The following is a 13,399-nucleotide window of genomic DNA, read 5'->3' on the forward strand; positions in this document are numbered from 1 at the left end:
AGCCATTCCTTTTCCCCACTGGCCGAGGACTGAGAGCGGCCACCTCCCCTTGTATATAGTTGCGCTTTCTAAGGCGCCCCCTACTGGTTTTATAGGAAACTGTTGTTCTTGAACTGACTGTTGCACTTCTACCTGGTCACAAGCGCACAGTGGCCAGTAACTCAAAGAACATTATTATGAAAGAGTTTTATATGAAAGAAAAAGTTTATCTTGTTTAAATCTGATAATGTTTAATGTTTGATATGTTCTTGTATGTTTTAAAAAAAAAAAATTGTATGTTTTTGGATATTTTATTCTTTTACAGCCCGAGGACGTGCTGTGATTTACCAGGGGGGAATGTAGCACCCTGAGGACTCGGCTGCTACAGGGGTATTGCACCTCGACCCAGAGGTGTGGTATTCCACTCCCGGGTAAGGATGGAGTGTGGGACTGAGCTCAGTAGGCTGCATGCACTACATACATCCCATTTCCGGGGGACAGAACTACGGTACTCCCACCAAGTATATGTGCAGGTACGACAGCGTCTGTCCCTGGCTGGAGTGGGAGGGGGGTGGAACATCCCAGTAGTGTAGGGGCAGATAGGGGGAGTACTCTGGGTAAAGCTAGGAGCTCATTGGGTGCTAGTCACCTGGGCTCACACATAGAGGGAGTATATAAGGTGGGCACCATCTTAGAAGAGGGTCGAGTTCAGCCTGAGGAGGAGCAGAGCAGAGGAGCTCAGCCAGGAGGGCTGACTGGGAGCTGTGGCTCCAGTTGGGCCCAGCTCCAGAGCCAAGCCTGCAGAGGAGAGAGGAGAAAGAAAGGCCCAGAGTGGAAGACCAGAGGGAACCCTAAGAACCCAGAATCAGACCAAAAAGGGTGAAGGGTTGGCGGACACGGGTACCGGAACCCGAACTGGTGGAGGCCACTTATCCTCAGCCAGGGACCGGAGGTCGTGGTCAAGATTTGCTACGACCCTCACCAAATCCACCAGAAAGGCACACCAAGTATAGGGTCAGGGAACCCAGAGGAGGTTTGACCACCAAGAGACCCGAGGGAGCCGGCCAAAGGTGGATCCCTGGTGGGAACGGCCAGAGACAGAGAGAGAGAAGGGAGCTCAGGACCACGCTCCGGAACTGCCTGGGGGTTAGCCGAGTCCAGGACCTGGTGGACGCAGCATGGCTCGGGTGGTCACTCAAGGCCAGAGTGACTGAGAGAACACCCGTGAGTAAAAACCCTGAAACTGCATCTCCTGACTCTGACTCTTCTTACTGCACCGTCACAACCCCCATCATCTTCACCTGCTGCCCTGAGGCCATACCCCTCCCGTTGGGGGTTATCCCATCATCGCTGCACCCATACCACCGGCCTCAGCGGACTGTTCTGCAGCGGCGGCTGCAAAGCCGCACTCAACGGGTGGCGTAGTCGACATCCAAGTTAACATCTACTGCCATAGACTGCCACTTAGTTTGACACCCTGGGCACGGACCGGGTCACCGCCACAAGGACTACTACCCCTATCCAGATCCGGCTCCGGGTATCCCCTGAACATGGCCCAGGGGGCGCGTCATATGTGTAGCATAAAGGGTTTTCTTTGTAAAGTGTGTATGTATGGCATATAGTGTGTGGGTCATTTATGCTGGAACAAAAATCATTGTTCTCAGCAGCACCTCCCCCGTGTAAACAGGAGATGTGCTGCCGATAACATATGATAGTTATGGGGACAGAGGGACCTATTAGAGATCATTCTACTCTCATCATTCTTCGCCAGCCTGTGTAAAGAGGCCAGTAAACAAGTGCCGAGCTACTTGCACCTGTCGATTGCGCCTGTTTAATGGTCTGAAATCAACTTGTATAAATGCAACCTAAATGTTTCTTTGTGAAGCTGCTACATGTTAGCATTCAGGGCTACACTTTTAATTTTTTGCCCAGAGCCACGTTTTATCTAAAACCAGCCCTGACTAAAGGTTACCACTATCGTATGTAAAAAAAGAAATGATATATTCAATTTCAAAAGTGTCCACAGCCTTTAAAAAAAAGCATAGCAATTTACCCCAGGTATGCCTCGTGGGGAAAAGAGTTAAAGTAACTCAGGTGTGTACTAAATAAGTAGGGCAGGTTATTCTTGTTGATCTAGTACATTATGCCAGAAACTGAGCATATGCCATATGCTGCAGAGCTGAGAACACATTGCCGGCTGCCGGGAAAGAATCACACGGTAAGCTCCTGATTTTCAATATTACGCTATTGTTCATGATTTTACCATTATCCCGGTTTAATTTCTATAATAAAATAAAAGAGTCCACTGTGCAAGAAATAACACTGTAGCAGCATCAATGTTTTTCATACCTGGAGTTCTAGGGAATGAATATAAATACCGCAGATGGTTAAAATAAAAAGTACTTTGTTCCATGAAAATCCGATTGTTTTTTTGTGTTCCAGAAAAATTATTGATGTCTGAATGAGGTCTTATAGAAGTAATAAAAAAACTATGGTCTGTTGGAGAAAAATGATATCCAATGGCAACGACCATGCTTAATTTTTTTTTTTAAAATTCGCCCCAAACTAAAGTAAGCAAATTAAAAAGTTGAAAAAAGTTATGGCCAAAAATACGCAGTGTGTGTGTGTTGAGTTTAATATTTTGCTTTTGAATAAAATGCTGAGTTTTTTCTAAGAACTGTGTTCCTCACACAGGTTTTTATAGTTTTTTTTATCCTAAGCTATAAGGCTATGTGCCCACGTTGCGGACCTGAAGCATATTTTTTACGCTTCTCCCTGGCGGGAAAATCGCATGCGGATATTACATGCGGTTTTCCCGCCAGGTAGAAGCGTTTGTGAGGCGTCTTTGCATGCATTTCCGCATGCGGGTTATCAAGCACTTCTCCAAGCATCACTTGGAAAAGTGCTTGACAACTTGTTCAGAATGGTAAAAAATAAAAAAATAAACTTTATACTCACCTTCTGATGCATTCTCTGCCCCGTCCGGAGTCTTGAGCGGCTCACGCTGTTGTGTGCAGGACCTGCGGTGACGTCATTGAGTCATGTGGTGGGTCACATGACTCAGTGACGTGGCAGGTCCTTCAGACAACAGCGCGACGGAGGGAAAACATCAGAAGATAAGTATAAACTTTATTTTATTCTTTTTTTTACAGGTTCTTTGGTACCCAGGTCTGGATGAGAGTCTCCTCTCATCCAGACTTGGGTACCATCCGCACATTGATTCCGCTGCGCTTCCGCAAAATTAATGAACATGCTGCGGATTTTTGACTGCAGCATATACGCTGCGGAAAAATCCGCAGCATGGGCATTGACATTGCGGAATGCCATTGGGGACCATGGGGTGCGGATATACATGCGTTTTTCAAGTATTTACGCTGCGGAAATTCCGCAGCATATACGCTTGAAAAACGCTACGTGGGCACACAGCCTAAAAACATTGACTTTAGGCATTTTTTTGTGGCTGTGTTGCATACGGGTTTTATTGTTTTTTTCCCTTCATCTAAAAAACAAAATATGAAAAAAAAAGCAAAATTCCAGAAAAGTGGGGTAAAATAATCAGTCTTTGCAAAAAATGGTACATGTGAAACTGTTGGAAATACGTTAACTTTATGGATCCATGTTACTGTGTAACCCTAAGGGCACGTTTGCACACAGGGTTTTCTGTATGTACTGCACTTTACAGTACCATCTTTGTGCATGAGATTTTTAGAAGTATCATACACGCACTGTGGAAAATATCTGCAGAGTAAATAGACCTGTGCTGCTACTTTGAAATCTACTTTATAGCAACTTTTATTATTTATGTTACGTGGGTGAAATCTAAATTTTCCCACTCGGGCGCAAGTCCTTCTAATAAAGTCTATTGAAGCTTCCTGTGTACCAACTGGCCCCCACCCCACCTGTTGTCCTAACCCAGGCCTACCTCTGTACCGTACCTTATTGCAGGAAGTGACTGCGGTCTGACTCGTGTCGTCCTTCTGCAACCGGAGGCGTCCTCCTCTGGTTGACGTCTCCTCGTGGATATTCGGTGCTTAAACTACAGTGGGTGTCTCCTAGGCCTGAGGAAAAGAGGGCAGGGTCCCTACGGGTGGAATCTGGACTCTTGACCGGTGTAGGGTGAAGGTTCTGATCTTGACTGGTGCAGTTTGGGTTCTGGGTCTTACAGGCGCAGGTTGGGTCTTTGGATTTCACTGGGCATCATCTGGGCCTTGTCTAGTGGCGGCTAGCACCCTGCTGGCGCACGCTCTCTGCTGATGCCTGTCGTACTTCAGCATTGTCTCTGGCCCACATCTGCACCGCTCCTCTCCTTCGCGCCAAATCCTGCCGTAGTTTGGCGTGTTTCTCTTACAGTGAGTTTTCTGTGCAGATTTTCCCCATATACTTGCATTAGATGCGGAAAAGCTGTAGCTAACACACATGCGTTTTTATTGCGTCTCTGCGGCATAAACATAACAAAAATGCATGCAATCTGCACTGAATTATATCAATAAAGTTTTGTCAAAGCCAAAAACCAAGAAGTATCAAAAACAAAGCAGCTTTATTTAAAACTTGACACACCAAAAGGAGACAAAAACTGTAGTGTAAATCATGCAATAAAAATACAGGTTAAAAAAACCCACATAATATATGCAGAAATTCTGCAGCGTCAAAAACTCACCAAAAGCTCATCTTGGGAAAGTAGCGTAAGGGTGAATTCACACGCTGCAAATTTTGTTGCAGAAAGTTCTACAGTTGTTCCATTTAATTGAATAAACCTAATTCAGATGAATGGAGTTGATTTTCAGTTGCAGAATATTCTGTGAGAAAATCTGTAGCATGTTAAGCGTGTTTTATTTTCTACATGTTAACTCTTAAGGCATTTCTGCCTGAAATGAAGCTCCTGTGCCCACTGTATAGAAGCAGAAAAAAAAACACACAAAAAACACCGCAACACCCCAGTAACATTGAAAAAAAATGTACCATGTGCACGGTAGGCCTGTTTTCCCATTCAAATACATAGCAAACATATTCAAATCTGCTCCAAAATCTTTATCAAAACACACTGCATGAATATATCTAAAGATCTCCATCAAACTATACACTGTATTGTGATGTGATTTTATTTTTTGGGTTGTTAAAAAAAAAAGCCACAATTTTCATGCATTTTTAGAAATGTATGTGGCTTTTTTTTTATTCAAACATTTTTTACAGTGCACCAAAAGTGGGGAAAACCTTTGTTAGGCTATGTGAAATTGATGTCTGTTTATTCTTTTGAAGCAGTGATAATTTTATGACGCCTTGTGAAAAAAGCTATCATATTTTTATTTACGGAGACAAAACTGTTGTACTGTTTTGAACGTGAAGAAGTATTGACTTCTCAACTTTCAATGAAAGTGTTATACCTTTTTTGAGATCACAAAATGATTACGCGATTACAAAACCTTTTTATCAAGCCATCCAAAAATTATGCCTTTTTTTGAAGGGTCGCACACTCCAAAGACATACTGATAGAGAATTTAGATTTTGAGCCCCATTGTGAACAGCAATGATAATGTACATAAAGCAATGTGGAATATGATGGTGCTGCATAAATAAAGCATAATAATAATAATAATAATAAAGGAACAGGAACAGTCTGCTTGATTTCAAAGTGCCGAAGCTTGTCCCCAAGCCTTTCCAAAAAGTAGCTCTATTTTGAGAGCCTTTTTATATTTGTGTACCCTCTAGGATACGTTTAAAATCAGCATTCAGCCTATCAATCTAAAAACACAATGGGCAGGCAGCCAGGAGATAATTTGCTGGCATGATTTGGCAGTGGCAGCAGCAGATGCCGCACCATAGAAAATTTGGATGGGGCGGGTAAGAAGATGTTTGACAGTGTAGGATGCAAAATGGCAGCCTTAGCACCAGTCGTGTGGTCAAGTATTATAAAACACAGTGGTCAGCCAAGAGATGTGTGGCTGGTATGACTCTGATGTCGCAGCCACAGAAGATGCATAGTAAGAATTAGGACAGGGCAGGAAAGGAGATGTGTGGCTGTGTAGAGTCAGCAATGGCAGCCCCGTCAGCAGCAGTACTACAGTATAGATGACAGGGAGTGGATGCCCGGATGAGCATGGGTCATCGGCACTGGTAGCAGCAGAATGGTGTAGAAGACAGACAATGGAAAGTCAGGCAGGCAGACGGTATGGTATGTCTGATTTAATCATCGGCATTAGAAATGCGCGAACGTACTTGGATAAGGTGTTATCCGAGCATGCGCTCGGTTGCTAACAGAGTATCTTCGGCATGCTTGTAAAATATGTTCGCATCGACGCGGCTGCATGTCTAGCGGCTGTTAGACAGCTGCAACACATGCAGGGATTGCTTGTTTGTTAGACAATCCCTGCATGTCTTGCGGATGTCTAACAGCCGTGAGACATGCAGCCGCGGCAACACGAACATATTTTTGAGCACGCCGAAGATAATCTGTTAGCACCCGGACATGCTCGGATAACGCTTTATCCAAGCACGTTCACGCATCACTAATCAGCATCAGCTAATCAACACATTAAGTATTGAATCTCAATCCACAAATACCTGAAATTCAATCAAATTTTCCTGCAAAGTAGTACTCCCAGAAAGAAATACTCCTGCAGAGCGTAAGCAAGTTATATGGACGTAACTGACCTTTTTTTTTTCTTTACTTAAACGAAGCTCACAGTACTTAATCAAATGGTCAGCTTTACCACAATAAAGACACAATCCCTTGGCGAACCTCCGGTCTCTTTCCTGAGAGGGGAGCGACTTCGCCCCAACCTCCACCGGTTCTCCACCGTCAGAGCAGATTTTCTGGGGACTAGGACCTGGCATTACAGAAGTCTTTACCTCATTCTGTCTAAATCTCAGTCTCCTATCCACATGAACAGCTAATTGCATGGCAACTTGCAGAGTCTCAGGTGCGGGGAATGCAATTAGCAAATCCTTAACCCTTTCACTCAGACCAGCAAGAAATAGACATTTCAGAGCTGGATCATTCCATTTAACTTCTGAGGCCCATCTTCTGAAGTGTGTGTAATAATTTTCAACATCACCTGACCCCTGATTCAAACGCCTGAGTTCTGCCTCAGCAGATGAGATTCGATCAGGATCGCCATATAATAGCCCCATAGCAGAAAAAAAATCTTCTACCGACCTTAAACATGGATCATTAGGTTGGAGAGAAAAAGCCCACCCCTGTGGTTCTTTGCGCAAAAGTGACATAATAAAACCAATGCACTGTGATTCATTCCCAGAGGACCTTGGTCTCAAATGAAAATATAACAAACAAGCATTTTTAAAGGAAAAAAAATCTTGCTGTTTACCATAAAAAACATCAGGCAGTCCTACCTTGGGTTCCACAAAATGCGCTTCAAAACAGCTACTCATGTGTTGCAGGAGCTTGGCCACCTCCAGAGACAATCCCTGCAGGCGTTGAGCCAAATCCTGGACGGAAGCCATACTGATCCCACCGAATTTCTTTCCTTTTAGTTTTTTTGGGCTGGACTTACTGTTATGATCTGCAACATGTACTAAGGAAAGATAAGGGAAAACTGTCCCAACAGTAAAACTAAGCTGAATCCCTACGATGTAGCGGGCTGCCTGTTCCTAGCGAACAGACCCGCCTTAGTCCTCGGCAAGTCTGAACGAAGACCTATAGCATAAGGGGAGGGGTCCCTAAAAGAACTAAGGACTGGGACAAAAATGGGACACCTCCTAAAAAGAGAAGTTGTTGCAGAGCACAAAAAGACAAACAGACAAAAAAGTACTAGAGGTCCCAGAAGGACCAAACGAACTGACAGAGAAAGGCACAGAAGCACCTGGCTAGAGAAACAGTCAAACACTGAAGTCCAGCACAGCAAAAGGGGGGAGATGGAATATAAAGGCAGATGGTCACGTGACCGCAAAACACAAGATGGAAAAAACAAACATGAGGGTTCTAACAGAGACTCCAGTTCAAAACCCTAACTATGACATACAAAGCCATCCGCAACCTGTCTCTTCCATACATCTGCGACCTAGTCTCCCAGTACTTACCTGCACGCAACCTCAAATCCTCACAAGATCTCCTGCTCTACTCCCCTCTTATCTCCTCTTCCCACAATCGCATACAAGATTTCTCCCGTGCATCCCCCCCTACTCTGGAACTTTCTACCCCAACATATCAGACTCTCGCCTACCGTGGAAACCTTCAAAATGAATCTGAAGACCTACCTCTTCTGACAAACCTACAACCTACAGTAACCACTGCTTCACCATATCACTGCATGACCAGCTCTACCCTCACCTACTGTATCCTCACCCATCCCTTGTAGACTGTGAGCCCTCGCGGGCAGGGTCCTCTCTCCTCCTGTACCAGTCGCTGACTTGTATTGTTCATGATTATTGTACTTGTTTTTTATTATGTACACCTTTTTTCACATGTAAAGTGCAATTGGAATGAATGCTATAATAATAACAATTTTGTTTTGATAATTTTAAACAATTTTGCCCTTTCTCATAATCCTAATAAGGGTGTTACCAGGAAAATTTACCCCAGGTGCAGGCACAAAATAAAATTGAATTTCACCCAAATTAGAAAGAAGGTGATTTCATTGTATAAAAAAAATGATGAATGTAATGACGCGCCCCCTGGGACCGTGGGGTACTCACCACTGGGTCGGTTGATTCCTTGGGATTGTAACGGGTTTGAACCGGTCTGGGGCCCTAGGCGGTCATTAAAAAGCAAGGACAGTTTGTTTAGGGGAAAAGTTTTGTGACGCCACCAGTGGTATGCAGCTATAGGTGGCCGCCGCAGCTGAAAGAGACCGCTGGGGCCGTTGGTGACGCAGTTGGGATGGATTTGCTCTCCCCTGGTAGAGCGGGGCCCCAGGGCTACTGGTACGGTTTATGTAGGAGGGCTGTGGATGTTGGGGTGCAGGACTGAGGGTGCAGATAATGACCAGATGACACAAGAATGGCGGTTTCTGCTACCTTTACTTTAGGTTTGATGGTGTAGACTGGGGCACTGGTAACAGAAGGTAATGGAGATCCGAGCGGCCTAGAAGCAATTTGGGGATCCACCTCGCCAGGTGGAGTTGTAGGCCTTCCTTCTGCGCTGTCCTCTTTGGCCCCGCTGCCTAAAGCTATGCTGCGGCCCTCTTTCCTGAGCAAATCGTTTAATCCTCGCCCGTATGGCAGGCAGCTCGAGCCTTTTTCAGGTGTCGGTCCTTTGTGGCGGCTCCGGGCTCTAGTATGCTGCTGAGCCGCCAGGCGTTTGGTGGGGCCAGGAGACCTGCAGTCTCCTGCCCTCCGGATTTAGCTGCCGGGACTTCAGTATCCGGACAACCACGGACTCCGGTGTCCGGTTTCTGACGCTTTTATCTGGGGCGAGCTTGGTCAGAGCTTCTCTCCCCAGGTTCTCCCTTGTCGCTCTCCTGTCTTCAACTGACTTTTCTCACTCCAACCGACTTTTCTAAACCCCACCTCCAGGCTCTAATTTAAAGGGGAAGCTCCCCTGAAACCGGGTTAGAGCTCCCCCTTCTGGTCGGGAGCCAAGGAAAAGTCTTGGATGCTGGTGTTACCAGATAAGGGGACCCCTCCTTGCTTCTAGGCATGGCATCACCCCCTGTGAGGGAGGCAATGCCAATGTGGCAACCGGACTCCTGGGGTGCCACAGTAACATGATACATCTTGCATTGGAAATAATTTGGCATTTTGTGCCCAAATCTGACAGGGAAGCCATTTAAAGTAAATAAATAGTGGCAGCTAGGGAACTTCCATTGTGCCTGAGGGCACACTATTATTTTACAAATGGAAGTACAATTCATGGTGGTGAACTTGGATGCATGAGCGTACCATTTCCAGACAATTGGATGACTGAACACATTTTTGGCACACAAAAGGAAAACTAATGATGCTATGGAGATAGAGGAGGAAGTGTATGGAAAACAGTAGGTGAGTAGGATGATGATGATAGGGCTGATGGCAATAACAAGGATCTTCTTGCGGGTGCAGACTGGTTACCAGAGCGATGATGACAAGGAGAAGGACAGCTAGAGTGTTGCTCATCTTGTTGGTCAGTTTGCTTTCCCCACATGAGCAGGTGGTGCCATGTCATATGCTGACGGAGTGATGTACAGTAGTTCCTATTCGATGTGTGCCAGGATTTACCCAGATTATTTTCCAACAGCACAGCTGGCATCCTGCAACAGACTGGTCCTGCGGCAACATGGAAAAGAATTCCTCCACATGAGATGTCTGTACATACATAGGACTTCTTATCACCATGATCACAACCGCCACAGCTGTAAAGGCTTCGTCATCAACAACAGTCACAACATGACCTGCTCCAGAGCTGACCTCAGAAAAAGCAGAGTTTGTCCTAGCTGATTTAGCCACACATTGCCTGTACTGTGCAATGCTGAGGCCAAAAACCTCATCTTCTGATTACATCAGACACCCACATCTGGCTCCCAAGTCTTATCCACCACAGAATTGTTATCATTATCATCATCATCTCTGATTCAGCTGACAATTGCCTCGGTGTGGGAAATTTTTCAGAGCTTCAAGCCCCCTGTCTGATTACCATCTCAAGATTTGCCCTGGCTCAAAGGGCTACTACCACTGCCAGTGCCCCTACCACCACAGCTTGCAGAGTCAGCAACACACCTTGGCATAGAAATCATGGTCTCCATCTTTCACGCTCCCATGTCATCTAATAACAAAGGCTGACTGTTCATCTCTTTCAACAAATTAACTGGAAGAAGTTGTTCTGGCATAGTATGTTCCTTAGCCCCTGAGAAGTTGTCGATTAGGAAACTCTGGGCAGAACCGAAAGAGGTGTCATTGATGGAATGGAAATTCAGCCATGTACAACATAAAGTGTTATGGTGGTAGAGCAGGTGGACTGAGCAAAACACTGACTCCAGCTGATGGTGTCTCTGTCAGAGGCTACATCTTCGTGCTGTGATTTGAGTTGAATGGTGTGACAAATATTACAATATGCCCTTTTCTTTCTCCCCACTGATATGCTTGCCAGAGGCCAAATGTCACTTATGCCTGGTACTACTACTGCTGGGACAGTTGCTGCCCATAGTACCAGTTGTGTGTCTGCTAGCGGCTTCCACGTTTTTTCTTTTCATGATCTTTTTTTCTATATCTCTTCCATGTCCATTGCCTTTGCCGCCTTTTGGTTTATCATACATTTTTGATACAAGTATAACCTTTAATTTGTGTTCAAAACTTTACTACACTTAGCTACAGCAGGAAAAATATGAAATCAACCAGAAATGCTAGGCAGGGTTCACGTGATGGCTAAAAATGATAATTCAACCACAGCCTGCTCGTAATATTGGTGTGGCATGTGTGTTTACAATTTGAACAAGGTGTGGCAAAGCAGACATGCACAGTTAGATGTCTAAATATACTGTAATCAATTGTTTGCAAATTTTGGGTTAAAGCACATTAAGTAGCTAAATGTAAGTTCACAACCGAAAATGAAAATTCAGCAACAACATACAGTACAGTCATGGAGGATACGTTTTAGGGTTAATAAATTGGGCAATTAAAATAGGTATTCAAAACCTAAAATGTGACCTTTGTTTAAAAGATTAAAAAATTAAATGAAATTAAAAAACCTACGGCCAGGAGCCTTTACAAAATAGGACGGGACAAGAAGAACTAGGAAGATTCAAGTCCCAAAAGCAAGCACTTGCAACAGGCTGTGGTATTCTGGTGGCGTATGTGTACAGGTCTAATATTGGACTATTACAACTACGAAGTGTGCAAAAAGTCACATTTTTTCACAAGGGATCTCACTTAAAGGGAATCTGTCACCCCCTGGGAGTTATCAGACCCCTAATATGCGCATACCTTTTAAAGAAATGTAAATCTACACATACATGTATGGCCCATATTAGCAGTCTGATTGCAGAGACATGTATTTTTATAAAATCCTTTTTCATATGCTTCGCGCCTGGGGGATGCCAAGATATCCCCGCCTATCTGCTTAGAACGCTATGAAATCCCCGCCTAAGTGCCTAACTTCCATATTCCTTCCCTCCTCTGCATGTTACAGGGCCTTGTGACGTGCACTCTTCTTGTTCACATCCTGCACATGTGCAAAGCATCGCTAACATCAAGAGCGCTTTTTATGCTTCCGGCTCCATTTACCCTGCAGTGGTCTATTGCGCATGTGCTGGGGAGTCACTGTGACTTCCGCTCTAGTGACCTCTGGCGTGCGCAAGAAGAAGGTTTGGTCCCCACTTCCTCTCAGCATCCATGTGCAGATTCCCTTTAAGGATGCAAAAAAATGTCTTGCCTGTCTTACAATGCAAGGAGCACACTTTCGGTGACATACAAGCTTTGGATTCAGGATTTTATTTTAGTTGCAAAAATAGCACTGAGGAGTTTAATACTGCCCCTCCATGTTTGCAGTGTGTGAAGAATAAAAAAAGGCTGTTATTAAGGTGCTGTTACTGTAGTATATCACAGAGCAATCAATTCAGTTAAACTGAGTGAATATACAGGTGCAGCACTTCACTATATATCACTTGAATCTTTGGATTAGTATTCACTGACTAGCACTCTCATTTTAAATCTGCTTGAGCACTGACGTTGTACGCCACAATCAGATTAGGCCGTTTTTTATCCCTAGGTGGAATGGGGTGTACAGTATGACCTAGCTGTTATAGTCCCACCACCCTCCTCCAATATTGGCTGCGCAAGACCATGTGATGTGATTTCTGCAGGGCACTATGGGGAAGCCCGCCTAACACCATTAGCCCAATCTCTGAGTCTTCAGCATTGTGTGAAATTGCACTGTGCATTTTTTGGCCAATCCTATCAAATCACAAAGGAATGTTCAAATTTGCAGTGACCTGTGAATATTGGAAAATTTGACTCAAAGTCGATCGTCCACTGATCGATCCGCTCATCTTTATACAGGACAACACATCGCAGAGAACAATGATCTTTTGTGCAAATCAAAAGACCATTTTGTAGCACCCCAGGGGTCCGGTTGCCACAGTGGCATTGCTTCCCTCGCAAGAGGTGATGCCATGCCTGGAAGCAAGCATAGGTTCCTTAGTCAGGTATACTAGCATGCAACACTTTCCTGGCTCCAGATCAGCAAGGGGAGCTCCTCCCCTTAGCAACTGGGATCTGGAGGCGGGGTTAGTTAGAGTTAGTGAGAGGAGTTGAATACAGGACAGCGACGAGGAAAGACCTGGGAAGTGGAGCTGTAAGCCAGCTTACCCCAGAGGAGAGAAGCATAGAAGAACTGGACCCCGGAGTCCGAGGTTGTGGGGCACTGAAGGCCCAGCAGCAGAAACCGGAGGGCAGGAGACTGCAGGTCTCCTGGCCCCATCAGACGCCCGGAGGCTCAGCAGCACATAGGACCCAGCAACGCCACTTGGGAGCGACACTCCAGGAAGGCCCGAGC

The 13,399-nt window shown here is 45.1% G+C and overlaps 1 protein-coding gene across 5 annotated transcripts in view; it reads left to right on the top strand.

The window, feature by feature from the left end:
• Positions 1 to 2,048: 2,048 nt before the first annotated feature.
• The window catches only part of LOC141174029 (synaptotagmin-2-like), a 204,461-nt gene continuing 193,110 nt past the window's right edge, over positions 2,049 to 13,399 (top strand). For 3 of the 5 annotated variants that reach the window (XM_073658618.1, XM_073658615.1, XM_073658622.1), the window contains exon 1: positions 2,088 to 2,197. The gene's annotated coding sequence lies outside the window, so the exon portion shown is untranslated. Of the gene's footprint in view, positions 2,198 to 13,399 lie in introns of all 5 variants that reach the window. The other 2 variants (XM_073658614.1, XM_073658621.1) reach the window with 1 other exon arrangement.

Source organism: Phyllobates terribilis, unplaced genomic scaffold (assembly GCF_046119375.1).
Source record: "Phyllobates terribilis strain yellow unplaced genomic scaffold, ASM4611937v1 Scaffold_13__5_contigs__length_258822181, whole genome shotgun sequence".
Lineage (NCBI taxonomy): Eukaryota > Metazoa > Chordata > Amphibia > Anura > Dendrobatidae > Phyllobates > Phyllobates terribilis.